The 15,234-nt window shown below is 46.4% G+C and overlaps 1 long non-coding RNA gene across 1 annotated transcript in view; it reads left to right on the top strand.

The window, feature by feature from the left end:
- LOC142904637 (uncharacterized) overlaps window positions 1–5,476 on the top strand; it is a 13,466-nt gene extending 7,990 nt beyond the window's left edge. Inside the window, exon 4 of the long non-coding RNA XR_012929435.1 lies at window positions 4,186–5,476. This is a non-coding gene — a long non-coding RNA (uncharacterized LOC142904637). The remainder of the gene's footprint in view (window positions 1–4,185) is intronic.
- Window positions 5,477–15,234: the final 9,758 nt, after the last annotated feature.

The raw sequence follows: 15,234 nt of genomic DNA on the forward strand, positions 1-15,234 counted from the left end.
TGGTGTGAAAGTTTTGAGATGCTGGTGTTTAGTCTGGCCGTTGCCAGGGCGCTAAAATATAAAATACATTCCTGGACGCCATTATAAATGACAGTAATGGCGGCCGGGCCGCCAGCCGGCCGACCGCCGCCGCCGAGGTCAAGTAGTTATCGTTAAACGGCGGATGACGGGAGTCTTTAGGCGATTTTCCCGACAGGAGTCGACGTTAATATGGCGATAATAGCGCCGCGTATTGACCGGCCTCCGCTCCCTCACATTCATTTCACTTTTTATTTATTGGTATTAGATTTTCTGGAGGACGTATGAGATGTTTTTTTTCTCCTAATTTTTTTTTTTTTTTGGGGGGGGGGTTTCTGCACATGTAGCACATGTTCCCAGCATGCAGCTGGCCTGCAGCGCCTGCAGAAGCTCTTCACTCCCGAAGACACGCGCAGTCTCAACGTCTCTGCTCCACTTTTCTGGATTTAATTCCCCACATCATTCACTTTGACCTGTAATTTTCCGCTCGTAAAAAAGAATGTCGACGGGAAAGTTTTTCTTCCGATGTTCTGACGTCCTCGTTGTGTTCTTTTTTCTTTTTTTTCTTTTTTTTTTTAAATAGAGTTATAACTCTTTTAATGAGTACAACTAGAAAAGAGCAGAACCTCATCATTGCACCGGGATCAGCCTGAGTGCTCTTTAAGGTGCTAAACACAAACAAACAGACTAAAAATAAAAATATAAATCCTATAAACGACTATATTCTTAATAATACTGTTATTACACGATATTACTATTAATACAAACTGCATGTGATGAGTGAGGAGGCTCCTCCCAGCTGAAACGGAACCTGCAGGTCCTGCTGGTTCCTGCTCCGCTGCCTCGACGCCTTCTGGCTCGTAAAAAGCTCTTTAAAAAGTGCCAGAATGAGAGGAGCATAATTTGAAAGGTATGTTTAAAACTTAACAGTTTTCTTTATTGGCTGACACCTGGCATTAACGACCAGCTTTGGCAGGACACTTGCTTTCTTTTTTTTTTTCCTTTTTCTTTTCTTTTTTTTCTGTCTCTTTTACCGTCGGACTTTCCCTGATCTGCGGCTACTGTGCTAACCGCGCGCTCCACGGCCGGCAGGTGCATCTTTGTGGCTCGTCAAATATGAAATTCCTCTGCAGTTTAACTGCACCTTCAACCCATCCAGCAAAAAAAATTCAAAATAAAACGAAAAAAAACAAAACAATGTTCCATCACTGGGACCTGGAAGCTGTTTTAGAGGTTGTTAATGGATTTTTACAGCCTTTATGAAGATAAAGGGTTCATCTCATCAGACATTACAAATGAGGTTTTTATGCCTTTATAAGAATCATAACATGATGTAAAAACACACTGAGATGAATCACTCAAATCCTTAACGTTAAAGACGCATTAAAAGAGTTGATTTTATGTTTCTGCCTGTTGTAGATGAGTGAGTAGTGTAGCGTCCGCTACCGTCCGTCTCGCTGTGAACTGGCACCAGAAGTGGGACCAGAAGTGGGACCAGAACTCGCTGCTGTTTCATTCCGTCTGTCCGCTGTTTCCTCTCAGCGTCGACTGCAGCCTGTGATTTACGGCTGCGAGTCTCTCGGTGTATATTTACAGTCTCATGACCTGAGAATGACACCCGCTGGGCCTAACAGGGGTTGGGGGGCGGGGCAGACACACACACACACACACACACACACACACACACACACACACACACATACGGGTGTCGTCCCTAAGAGTGCGGAACACATGTTGTGTTTTTTTTCTTCTTCGTGTTTCGTGAGTGTTCCGCTCTGCCACACCTGGGCGTCACACCGCCACCCACTGGCCCGGCGTGCGCACTGCAGCCTTCAGTTGTTAGAGTGGTAAAGCGATGTTTTCTTTCTTCGTGCCTCTGAAGTTTAGTTTTACCTTCTGTGTGTGTTTCTCTCTCTGGTGAACCGTGGTGGTTTTGTTGCTTCAAGTCAGATGTGTTGCAGCTGCGGCCTCACTCACTCACTCACTCACTCTGCAGCAGCCAGCAGCAAAGCACAACTACACAACTTTACTAGTGGCTCCTTTCATTATAATTAGGTGAAACCCCCACCACCGCCCCATCAGCAGCTACACAACCCTGTCGCCTTTAAACTCAGCGCTTGATTCGGTGTGAACGCAGCCAAAAAAAAAAAAGGAAAAAAAATCTAACTTTTGTCTCCGTATTAGTTCGACTCCCGGAGTGATAATTGGCTTAATGTCTAACCTGCGTCGGCCAAAAGAGAAACAAAGCAACACCCAATTTGCAAAATGTCACCCGCAAACAAGATTTTTTTTTCTTTTTTGCTGCACCGCTTGAGTAGTGTGTCACACACACACACACACACACACACACACACACACACCATCAGCCGTGTTGTCAAGCGGTAACAAGTGCAGATATATATTTGCATTTCACACAGACACACAGTAAGTTCACGCCGGGCTGCAAATCAGCTTTATTTTGAAAGGTTGGAATTCATTTTGAAAGGTTGGACGACTTCTTTCATCCTTCTGACTTTCGCTTCGCTTACTTTTCTGCTCTTTTCTCCCACCCCACCACCACCACCACCACCCCCTACCCCCTCTGTGTTTATGCAGCCGGGCTCTGTGATTGGTCCCAGCAGGTCTCAGCGCTGTGAAGCCGGAGCTGCTTGAAGGGGTCGCTGTGTTTTATGAGCCATTAAAGTTTTATTCATCCCTGCACCGAGGAGCCTTCGGCCACCACGGGGTCACCGTGCTTTAAATAAACTCCCATCATTCCTGCACCCCTGCACCCCCCACCCCAATATCTACACACACACACACACACACATGCGTGCTCGCATTCCCCTCCACCCGCAGACTTAATGGACTGTTTATTGTTTGATGTTCTAGTCTGACTTCATCATTTTTTCCCTCTCTCTGTTTTTTTTTTCCTGCCCTTCGCTTGCGTTCAGTGGCGGGAGGTTGAAGTGATGCGGTTCGTCAACATCACTTCTGCTTCTCCTGCACCATTTGCGTGTGTGTGTGTGTGTGTGAGAGAGCGAGCGAGGGAGAGAGAGCATGCCAAATCTTTTAAGGAACAAACTCGTTATTGTTTTATTCTCTTGTTTTGTTTTTAATTCCATGCCAAAACAATTGAAAACCTAATTTCGGGGGAGGGGGGGGACAAACGGATGGATGTTCCTTCGAGGTCCAACACTTGAGGGATCTTGAGGCATGAAGTGGATCAGCGTTAATGTCACTGACGTAAAAAGAACAAACAAACATGTTGTTTTAAAGAGATGGAACTTCTTTGGAAGCAGCTTTCATATGCTTTCACTTCCATCAGCCCAGAAGGTGGATCTGCTCAGGGTTTGGTGACATCACGGCTGCTGGATGAAAGACACCAGCGAACTGGGATTAGCGTTGTTTGCAACGCTAATCTCTGTCCATTAGAGGCCACTAAATCTTTCACTCTGGGCCTTTAATGCGGGTTTATTTCCCACGTCTCTCTGAAGGCGACGTCCTGTGTTTAAAACAATCACATCGGAATAAAAATGTGGGGTTTTTTGGGGGGGGCGGGGGGGTTGTGAGGTTGTGTGTGTCAAGCATGACTTCCTGTTTGTGACGGAACACGTCCGAACAAAGCAGCTGTTTTTGTTTTGTTTTTTGCGCGTATATAACGAGCAACTCGTGCCGAGTTGTCGACCTTCGTCCGGCGTGTGAAGCTCTTCTGCAGCGACCGAACAGAGTGAGCCGGGGTGGGTGAGGTGGGGGTGGGAGTGTAGGGGAGGGGGTGGTGTTGGTCTCTCCCTCCTCCCTCCCGCATGTTGTGTTACAGCTGACCCTGGTGTCAACTTTGACCCCTGACCCCAGCACAGATCTGTCATGAGAGGGAGCTGCTTAACACAAAATGGAGCCTGGTTCAGGAGTCAGGGGCGAGAGAGAGAGAGAGAGAGAGAGAGAGAGGATAAATGAGTCCTCTGTGTACAGCTCTCTCTCTCTCTCTCTCGCTCTCTCTCTCTCTCTCTCTCTCCCCTTCTGTCTTCACTGCACTTTTTTTCTTCTTCTCTTCCCTTTTTGTTTGCACAGCAACTGTTGCCCTTTCCTCTCCCATACACCCCCACACCCCACAGCCCCTCCCCCACCCACACACACACTCCTCTCTCTCTCTCTCTCTCTCTCTCTCTCTCTCTCTCCTGGGCCCAGGGCGTGCCACACAGTGCGACCAATGCCGACCGGCCGCCACAGGTCCGGACTGATGGTGGCGATGGAGCAGCAGGATTGTGGGAGAGAGAGAGAGCGAGAGAGAGAGAGAGGCTTTAATGAGAGCAAGGCCTCGCTCGCCCGCAGAGAAATGTATGCAAATGAGATGCGCACACCAAAAGGAACCCTGGGTAGTGGAGGCGAGCGGCGGCCGAGCTCCTGCTGAGGAGGAGGTGGAGGAGGAGGAGGACGAGCGGCTGCAGGTCAGAGGAAAGACAACACAACACTCCTCCACCTCCACCTCCTCTTCCTCCTCCTCCTACTCTTCATCCTCCATCTCCTCCTCCCTTCTTCTCCTCCTCCTCTCCTCCTCTTCCCCTCCTCTTCTTTTCTTCTTCATCTTCTTTGCCTTTAATTTACTTCCTCCGCCCTTGTCCTGCCTCCATGTGACTGGAAAAAATATTATTAATTCTTTTTTCATTTAAAAACTAATGAGCAGATCAATTGAGACCCTGTTTTTTGTTTTGTTTCGTTTTGTTTCAGTCTGCTTTTTGTTAAGTTTTTTTTTCTTTTTTCTTGCCGTGTCTTTTCTTCTAAAATCTCTGTTGCTAGGCAGGATTTCTCTCCTCGCTCGTCTTCATCTGCTCGCTGACGTTACTGAGAAGACTGTCTGGAGATTAAACACACGTGTCTTTTGCAACCACTCCATCCAGATGTTTGTCATAAATTATTATAGTTTAAAACGAAAAATACAAAAACTGGCTTCAGCACAGAACTTTTTATGTTGCCCCATGGAGGTGCATTTTTTAAAAAAAATATATATATTTAATGCATATTCAAAAAAAAAAAGAAAAATGTACTAACGTACTAACTCAATCTGACACTTTTTGAAATTTCACACCAACAACATGGATATTTAATAACGTGTTCTGTACGAATTGCGTGTTTGTTCCAGCAATAAAACAGATCAGTGCAGAGTAACAGGGCGCAGATGTGACGGAGGATCATCACCTTTATTTCAAAAGGAACAAAAAAATAAATAAATCTAATGATTTTTGTGTGTTAAATGTTCTACATAATAACGTTTTAAAATGTTCGGATTTTTAGAGGTACACCACTTATCATTTTGACGATCATAACTGAGAAAGTGACCTTGGTAGTGATTTGATTTTTTTTTTTTTTAATATATATATATCAACCAAAAGTATCTCGTTTTTCTTGTGTTGTTGTTTTTGCATAAAGTGAAAATATGTTAGTCTGTTTGTATCTAATAATTTAATCATTTTTGTTGTATCCTTTTTTTTGCTTTCGCGTGAATTTAAAATATTTATTCTTAAATGTATTTTTACACATAAATGTTTGCAAATAAAATCCGATAAAACAAAAAAATGTTCCTGTTGCATTTATTTCCCTTCTGCATTTAATTGTTTCTTGAATAATAATTTAATCTGTTGGATTATAATTATTATTATTATTAATTATTATTATTATTATTGTGTGTGTGTGTGTGTGTGTGTGTGTGTTTATTTTGTTCGCTTTCTAGTCGCCGTCACGCAGGCAGCTGCCCCGCACAGCGGAGCCGCGCTGCTGCCGGCGCTGCTCTGCTCTGCTTCCCCGCCTGCGGAGCATCGCCCCTGCGGGAATCACGCACCGTGAAGCCCGCACGCAGTCTGATCCCACCGCCGCTGCGCCAAAAAAAAAGGAAGAAAAAAAAAACAACAGAAGAAAAGTAAAGACACCGAATCGAGCCTGGAAAAAGACATCCAGCACCAGTTTTGCGCCTCGTCAGGAAAAACAAAAAAAATGATTTTAATTTCCTCTAAAAAAAAAAAAAAAAAAAAAAAATCCATCGGGTTGGAAACAAACACGAGGAAACGACTTTGGAAGGAAGGAAAACACACACTCACTCACACACACACACGCAACCAGCGAGCCTCGGGAAGAACAGAGAGTGGCACCTGATGGTGTCGACTTTGACACGTGTTAATTGCCGCTCAGCTCTCCTCATTAGGGAGCCGCAAATTATTTTAGCGCTCCAGGCCACAACGAGGAGGAAGGAGAGGAGGAGGAAGAGGAGTAGCAAGAGGAGGAGGAGGAGGAGGAGGAGGAGGAGGGAATCTGGCCCGGACTGCAGGCACCGCGGCTGGACGCATGCCGCTGGGCGGCCGCTAGTGCGCGGAAATAACGGAGGAAAGATGTAAACATGTTCTATACATTGTGGAGGCTGACCTTTAAAAAGACAGAATCACTGATAAAACCATTTATTTTATTACATTTAAAATTCAATTATTATTATTATTATCATTATTATTATTATTATTATTATTATTATTATTATTATCATCGTTTATATTTTCTAATTCTATTGTTTTTTTCCCCCTCTTCAGCACCTCAGCCTGTTGGGTCTCCGGCCGTGTTGATGATGCATTTGAGTGTCATCTCCTTCCCTCGCCGGGATAATCAGAGATTTACGGTGAAGTATTACCTTTATGGCTAAATCCATAACAAGGGCCCCGGATCAATAACCCTCTCAGACGAAATGGCCTCATCAATAGGCTGACAAAACTGCTTTGGCTGCACGCGGCCGCAATTTAAGCGGCGAGCGAAGGTGACTCGCACCCAATCAAATGTGTTGGCGCACTAAAAACCCTTCTCCTGATGTGATTATATTTAAATGCATGCGTACGTGCGTGCGTGTGTGTGTGTGTGTGTGTGTGTGTGTGCGTGCTGCTTTAATCTGGATCGTCACCTCTCTCTCTCTCTCTCTCTCTCTCTCTGTCTCTCTCTCTGTCTCGCGGTGCAGATGACCTGTTGCCGTGTTATTTCTGCGGCCTTGCGCGGTGTATCAGGGCGGCCCGCTGTGATTGGCCGCTGTGATTGGCCGGCCACCGGGCTCGGGCTCGGGGTCGCCCCCTGGCTGATGACACCAGTAATGGCTGTGATTGTTGCTGTTGAGATTACCTGTCAAGAAGGGCGGCGCCGCGGCCTGCTCGGCGTCCCCCGTCCCTTGACAAGAGGTGACGGGGGACGAGGTGTGTGTGTGTGTGTGTGTGTGTGTGTGTGTGTGTGTGTGTGTGTGTGTGTGTGTGTGTGTGAGGCCCTGATGACTTTCTGTGCTGATAATCAGCCGCCGCGGCCTGCTGGATAATTCAGCTGTCAGTGCCACCTAGCAGGGCGCGGCATCAGCCGGCGACCCCAGCTGGCGGCGCTCATCTGGGCCCCGAAATAGAGGAGAGGAGGGGAGGGGAGGGGAGGGGAGGTGGGATCGGGGGTGGTGGGGGTCGGTGAGGAGGTGGGAGGGGTCGTCCATCTCGTGTGTGAGCCGTTGAAACATTTGGCAGCACCAGAAGAGAAAGTGGTGCAACTTTTCAAACGCGTACACTTCACTCGACTCCCGCTGCTTCTCCGCGTGACTCTGTCGAATGTGTTCAAATGATTACGGACAGCGTTTTACCCGACGCTGCTTTGATTTGTTTTCACCTGATTCTTTGCCTTGCTTGTGGAGAAATGATTAATGCACCAGACAGAACGTCACCGTGAATCTGTATGCTTTATTTTTTTTGAAGGTCGTTGATTCCTAGTCTTGGGTGTACAGAGAAGAATTTGATGCATAAATATATGCACAGCCTCAATGGATTGTGACTGGATAATAACAGGCAACTCTAGGCTCATTTGTGCTGTGTTTCCATACGTAACACTGCAAGCGCAGGGGCGACGCACAACCAAAAACACACAAATACACGGGACGAATAGAGAAATATTAAATGTACAAACACTGCAAATGCTGCAGATGCCAAATAGACACAAGACCCAAAGAAAACTGCGAGAGAGAAAAGCTGCAAATTCACACCAGGAAGTGCGTCCGGCCACCAGGTGAGTCGGCCTGAGAAAACACACATTAGCGCTGAGAGATCACCACCAAGGTTTTTATTTGTTTTTTGTTTTTTTAAACACCACACACACGCAAAACCCCCAAAGGTTTTGCCAAACCTTCCTGTTAGCGTCTCGCTGATGTCTTTAAAGCGACACTGGCTTAGGTCGAGGCCCCCTAGTGGCCTGGTGGACCTCCCTTTTTGCTTTTGGAAATTTGCAGCATTTCTCTCTTGCTGTTGCTTTTGGCTATTTGTTGTTGTTGTTGTTGCTGTTGTTGTTGTTGTTGTTGTTGTTGTGTTTACTTCTGCAGCATTTCTGCATTTGCAACATTTCTCTTGTCGTCGTCTTTCCCTCCTCGGTCACCAAATACATGTAGCATGATGTTGCGCAAGAGATTTTCGCACGCACCGCATTTAATGAGAGGGACGTGACTCTGAGATGGGGATTACTGAAAATGCAATATTTAATTTCAAACACAAGACAGACGGTCAGAAATAACTCTCGTTCATTTCATTTCAATCCAATTCATTTTTGCCCCCATGCATATTGAATTGAAATAACAGAAGAGAGAGAGAGAGAAACAAATAGACGTACGGCCCCAGATATCACCTGAATGGTTGTGACCAGGCGAAGACGTGCGCATCATGGCGAGATCAGCGGTGTCTCAAAAAAATTTAATTAAATTAAATTAAAAACCAGCAGGCAAATCACTTGTCCACCGGTTGTGGAGCTGCTGTCAGTGTATCAGAGCATCAGTGTCGTCGCTGAGCGTGTGTGTGTGTGTGTGTGTGTGTGTGTGTGTGTGTGTGTGTGTGTGTGTGTGTGTGTGTGTGTAGTGTTTTATCTGTTGCTGGAATCTCCGGGTTTCTCCTCCTCGCTCCGCCCTGAGGGGCCTCGAGCTGCTGCTGGAAATGTGGCTGCAGCTCTGCGGAGCTCCGGTCCCCAGTGGAGGAGCTCCGGCCCGGAGGCGAGCTGCTCCCTCCCTCCCTCCCCGCCCGCCGGAGCCCCTCCACTGGGGACGGCGGGAGGTTGTAGCAGCGCGACACCGCTGCTCCGCTGGGACGGAGTCACTCCGGAAAATACGGCCGGGGATTTTCTGCACCGTGTTTTTTCTTTTTTTCTCTCTCTCCTCTTCGTCATCAATGTGAAGTGGAATCTGTTCTGCTCTCAGTGCGAGATAAAATTTTTAATGAAACGACTAAAGTGTTTTCTTGGCTCCCGCCGCGTTGCCACCGTCATCAGCGGCGGTATTTATTGCGTCGTGTGTTGAGAGAATTCCAAATATTCTGCCCAATCCTGAACACGTCGAGCGCCGTCACATCACTTCGATATCGCGCAAATAATAATAATAATAATAATAATAATAATAATAATAATAATAATAATAATAATAATAATAATAATTTATTTCGCCACAGCTGGACAAATGCGTGGTGCAAAAATAACGATGCAAGCCGAACGTGACGCTGTTTTCTCAGCGCCTCGTGTGTAATTTGCACCACGCGAGGCTGATACTCGCGGTTCCTCCGTCACCCACCTCGTTGCATTTCAGGACCTCGTGTCACCACACGTTTTTTTCTGCTATATGTGTCAAAATGATGTTGTTGTTGTTGTTGTTGTTGTTGTTGTTGTTGTTTTTGAAGAAGCAAATTTTGCACCAGCATCTTTTGCTCACACTCTTTTCCCCCTCCAACGTTTGAAATGCAGCGCAGAGCTTTTTTCACTCTCGTTCATGTTAATTTGCTGCCAAAAAAAAGAAATAAATTATGGTCATCTCCTTCCACACCATAGGAGGAATATATATTAAAAGAAAATTACAAAAACAAAAAACAAATCAAAAACGATGTCATCATTTGCCTCCATCAGTTTTATTATTATGGCTTCATCATCTGGCCGCGTGGAGCATCATCGCCATCAGAGCCCGTCAGCTGCACAAGTTTAGCGAGACACGCGTTTTCTTTTTTTTTTTTCTTCTACCCGGTATTAAAATGAATCACGGTTGCCCCCCCTCCTCTCACTCTCTCTCTCTCCGGCCGCGTGCATCTATCAGCCCGCGTGCAGGAGCGCGAGCTTCTAAACAATGCCATTCATTATCTGGCCCCAGATGCGGCGATTGTTGATTAAAGGGGGGCCTTTGGAAATGTAACACACACACACACACACACACACACACACACACACACACACACACACACACACACACACACAGATGGGTGGACATTAGCGGGAGAGAGAGAGGCCATCTCAATAGGCTGCGGGGACATTAACGGCAACAATGATTGATATTTGCCGCGCTGGCTCCTTTTTTTTCTTCTTCTTCTTCTCCTTCTTTTTTTTTCTTTTTTTTAATGGTATTGTTATTCCTAGGAGTTCCACCCCGTCCTCCCCGCGACTCGTCCCGCAGATAAATGGAGGTGTAATAATGAATAGAAATGATCCTGATTATTCCGCCGGAGCAGGAGGAGCTGATTCATCATCTGACGCCACGTCGACGCGTCTTCTGCTGGCCTTTTATTTTACATCAGCCGCTTAAAGTGCAGGTTGATCTACTTATTTTTTATTCGTTTGGATTTTTTGAAAGATATATTTCGACGGGTCCTGCAGTATTTTGTCAATAGATAAAAAAATTTAAAAAAAAAAGGGGAAAAAAGGGGTGATGGGGGGGGTACCACCACACTTTGATGGCACTCCTCCTTTTACAGGCCTCCGTGGTGAATGGGTCGAGAACATTTTGGCACCTTAAAATGGCATTGATCTGTTAAGATGCTGCATCATCAAATCCATGTCTTTATTTATTTTTGTAAATAAGCGAAAATGACAAAGTCATTCCAAGATTTGACATCACATTATTGTGTTTTTACACCACTGGCGATGAATTGAATAAATGCGAAAGGATGTTAAACAATATATGAAATATCTAAAAGAGGAATGAATAGTCACACAGCACAGTCACATTTGTTGTTGTTGTTGTTGTTTGGCCTGTTCATCATTTGTTGTGAGAAGTTTTCCCCTGGTAGTTTGTGTTTGTCACTCACTTCTTTGGTACCTGCTGCTGTGAGTCAGGCCTGCCAGAGTGAAGACACACACACACACACACACACACACACACACACACACACACATACAAATTAGTTGAGTCATCAGTACGTTTGTTCGTTACTTTCTTGGCTAACTGCAGTACACTACGACCACTACAACTATTGAAAAACGTTTTTCCCCACTAAAGCTGTGTTTCCATTACAGTTTTTTTGCAAAATAAAAGCGAAATTTCTAAAATTTTGACAAAATGCGATTGCGATTTACAGGTGTTTCCATTGAATGGTATGATGTGCATTAGTCGTAATTCTCGTAAGATCTCGTCCTGAGAGATTTACGAGAGTTGTGTTTGCGTTTGTTTGTTTACATTTGTTTGCTGTGAAGAACGGTTGTTATATTTATCTCTTTGATTACTTGTAAAAAAAATATTCATTTTTTACTTGAAGTGAACTGGTCACGTGACCCCAATGCACGCGTAAATGCAAGTGTTTCTATGACATTTTTGCGATATACTTCTATATGCTCCTGAAGAACCACCTCATGAGAGTGAAAAACCTTTTAGCGATGTTTGAGATGTTTCTCAAAATTTTGGTGTTTCCATGACCGCCAAGGCGGATAAGGAATATTCAGGAATATTCAAAAATGGAAAGTGAGTGAGAGACTAACGTTTCAAGAGCTAGCAGCTAGGCTACATGGCGAGCACAGCAGGTAACAGCTGACTGGATAAACACAACACTGCAAAGCTGCAGTGATTGGCCTGCAGAGGGATCAAGGGTGGACACACGGATGATGTCACTGCTGCTGAGTTCGACCGCATTCTTTCACTGTGACGACTGCAAAGTTACAGATAACTGGGTTACTGATAACGGTTGGAATTTCCAAAGGTACCAGCAGAAACCACTCTCTGATGATGATGATGATGAAGTGAATAATAACGATGATGATGATGATGAAGAAGGTGATAATGATGATGATGATGATGAAGAAGACAACGACGACGACAATGATGATGATGACGATGGTGATGATGAAGGTGATGATGAAGAAGTCATGGTCACAGATGTTATCTACACAAGTGGCACTGCCAATTTGAGAAAAACATTAAAGATTCCCCATAAATGTTCATTTGACCCTTTTCCAAAAAAATCCACCTTCAGTCCCACTGAATGACTCTGTGGCCTCTTGCAGCCCCACTTGTCCTCCTCTGATCCAACCCCCCCCCTCTTCTTCCTCCTCCTCCTCCTCCTCCTCCTCCTCCTCCTCCCTCCATCTCACCTCCCCTATTCCTCCCCCACCCCTCCTCCCTCTTCTCCATGTCAACATGTTGTGCATCAACCCTCCTCTCCTCCTCCACCTCCTCCTCCACCAGCCACCCCTCCACTGTCTCCGTAATCAGGGCCAGATGGAGGCAGAGATGGGAAGATGGAGGGACGGAGGGAAGGAGGGCGGGGGGGTTCCTAGCAGCGTCTCTGGACACGGGGAGCTGTCAGTCCCTGCAGTGGGAGAGGAATTCTGCCGCAATAAAAGGGGGATTTATCACCACTCGGCCGAGATGGAGGGAGAGGACGGAGAGATCAGGATGGGGGTGATGGAGAGGGAGGGTGTGGGGGGCGGCGGGGAGGAGGGAGGAGGTAGTAACATGCAGAGGAGCAAAATAAGAGCGAAGGTTGTTGGTGGGGGTTGAAAAGAAGAAGAGATCTCATCAGCTGCAGGCAGACGGCGCAGCGGGGAAACACTTCGTCCTCTCGCCATCTGCAGGACGGTCCCGTCGCTGGCGGCCAGCCGTCCGGGCGACCGGCCGGGGCCACGGGCGAGAGAGAGAGCACTCCCGCCCCCCCTTGCCCTCCACCCCACCCCACTGGGCCAAATGAACCTGCTAAAACAAGCGCTCCTCCACAATGGGCTGTGTAATTGGAAGCAGAATGTGCAGGACTTGATAAATTGCTCGACCCCGCAGGAATGTCCAGCTCGTAAATTTTTAGTGCGTTTTGGCGGCGCTGAGGTGTGCAGAGGTGTGTGTTGGGAACATGTGCAACGGCGTGTGTGCGTGTGTGTGTGTGTGAGAGAGAGAGAAAGAGAGAGAGAGAGAGAGGGAGAGAGAGAGAGAGAGACAGACAGAAACACTCAGGCTGTGTGTATTTATTATTTCCAAACTTTGCAGTGTTCCAGTGTCGGGTTCCGCTGTGCACTGGTGTGTCAGACGTCAGCACCACTGAGGTGATCAGCTTCGAGATCAGCACAGACACTCAATTAGCCTCCAAATCGTCTTCAGATAGAAATTAAGTGTGTTGATGTGACGGGTTGAGTGATGGTTTTAAGACTTCTGACCTACATCAGCTAATCCTTTGAACGCAGCCCAGCAGGCTGCAATCTGAGGGAGATGCTCAAAGCTGCAGGCTCCTCACTTCCAACAGTCCCGTAATAATAATAATAATAATAATAATAATAATAATAATAATAATAATAATAATAATAATAATAACCCTCAATGTCTTCTTGCCGATGGCCACAACACTAATTTCTTGGTACCTTGCAGGAATTTCATGCTTCTGTTTCTTATGATTAGATCCAAATGCATTTAAGACAATATATGTTTCCATAGCTTTATGTTTACTGTGTTTGACTTTTTAAGAATAACATTTTTTAAAAGGCCTTCAGGTAACAAACTACACTGAAGAGAATCCCTGTGGGAGAAACTGTGACATAAACAGAACGTCTCTAAGCGACTGCGTAACGGAAAACCAAAAAAAAAAAAAAAAAAAAAGTTGTGAAGTTTAATCACCGCTCAGGTTCTTGTATCTTCTGACCAGAACCCCCCTCAACCTACACCCCCCTCCCTCCCACTCGCCCCAGCAGGAAGTTGCTTTCAAACAGAGACGCAAGTTAGTGCTCCGTCGCCGTGTGACACTTGCATATATCAGTGGTTTCACCATCAGCTCCAATTAAAGTGTGTGTGTGTGTGTGTGTGTGTGTGTCTGTGTGTTTATATATCTCGACATACAGTGGATGTATACACCAGTTGGTGTGTGTGAGCGGTGCAGGGGGCACTGGGGGGCCACGGCGACCCCCGCCAGGTCCTCGGGGGCAGTGGGAGGTCACCGAGCGCCGCACGATTTACGATGTTTGCGGCTGCGAAGACGACGGCTCTGCACATTCTCACAATCATAATTGCTTTTTGCAGCTTTTCAATCACGCTGCGCGCTGCCCGCCTGCCTGCCTGTGTGTGTGTGTGTGTGTGTGTTTGTCATCGTCCAGCGCTGCCCTCCGCGTCGGTAGCAATGACTTCAGACTAAGGCTTCGCAAAAGTGCAGACGTGTTTTCTCTTTTCTTTTCATTTTTTTCACCTGCTCTAAAAATCCCTCTCCGCTCGGCGGCAGACATTTCTGTCATTCCCTTAATTTCTCCTCTGAGACCGCGCCGTCGGGGGCGTAGGGGGATGGGGAAAGCCCTCACCCAGGTCACACATGTGGCCATGTGGCCCTCCTCCTCCTGCTGCTGACTGCGGTACCTGTGACCCCCCGCCCCCACCCCCACCCGCCTCGCTGCCCGGAGATAAAACGGCCTCTGTCTCGCAGCCAGACGCATAAATATTTCTCTTTCTATTTTCCAAAATAGCTTTTAATTTTACAAGTTTTACGGCCCTAATATTAAGTGCATATGTTTTACAAGACAGCGTGTCCTCCGCTTCACCCCGCAGCCTCGCAACCCGACCTCTTTACTTCTTCTTTCATTAGGCTTAAAAGAGAAGAAAGTTAAAGGAGGTGGGCGGGGGGGGGGTCTGCCAGTTGCTCTGCACGGGGTCCACCTGAGTCTGGATGGAGTTAACCCCAGGCGGTCGTAGCAGTTGTGCAACTCTGCAGAAAAGACTTGACAATCTGCCGTGCGTCAGTGCGCATCTTTGCGCAGTGTTTGCAACTGAAACTGTGCACGCAGGACAACGGAGCCACACCCCCTCCTCCTCCTCCTTCTTCTCCTTCTTCTTCTTCTTCTTCTTCTTCTTCTTCTTCTTCTTCATGCCGTAGACCTGATTCATCATCGCCTGGGTCGCAGATTTCATCAGCACGTGTGGAAGCAATTAAAAAACATTGAATAAATATACAAATAAATAAATAAATAAATGAAAAACTCGGCACTCATTCGAGA

Source organism: Nelusetta ayraudi, unplaced genomic scaffold (genome assembly GCF_046127955.1).
Source record: "Nelusetta ayraudi isolate G7.1 ecotype Tasmania unplaced genomic scaffold, CSIRO-AGI_Nayr_v1 ptg000130l, whole genome shotgun sequence".
Taxonomy (NCBI): Eukaryota; Metazoa; Chordata; class Actinopteri; order Tetraodontiformes; family Monacanthidae; genus Nelusetta; species Nelusetta ayraudi.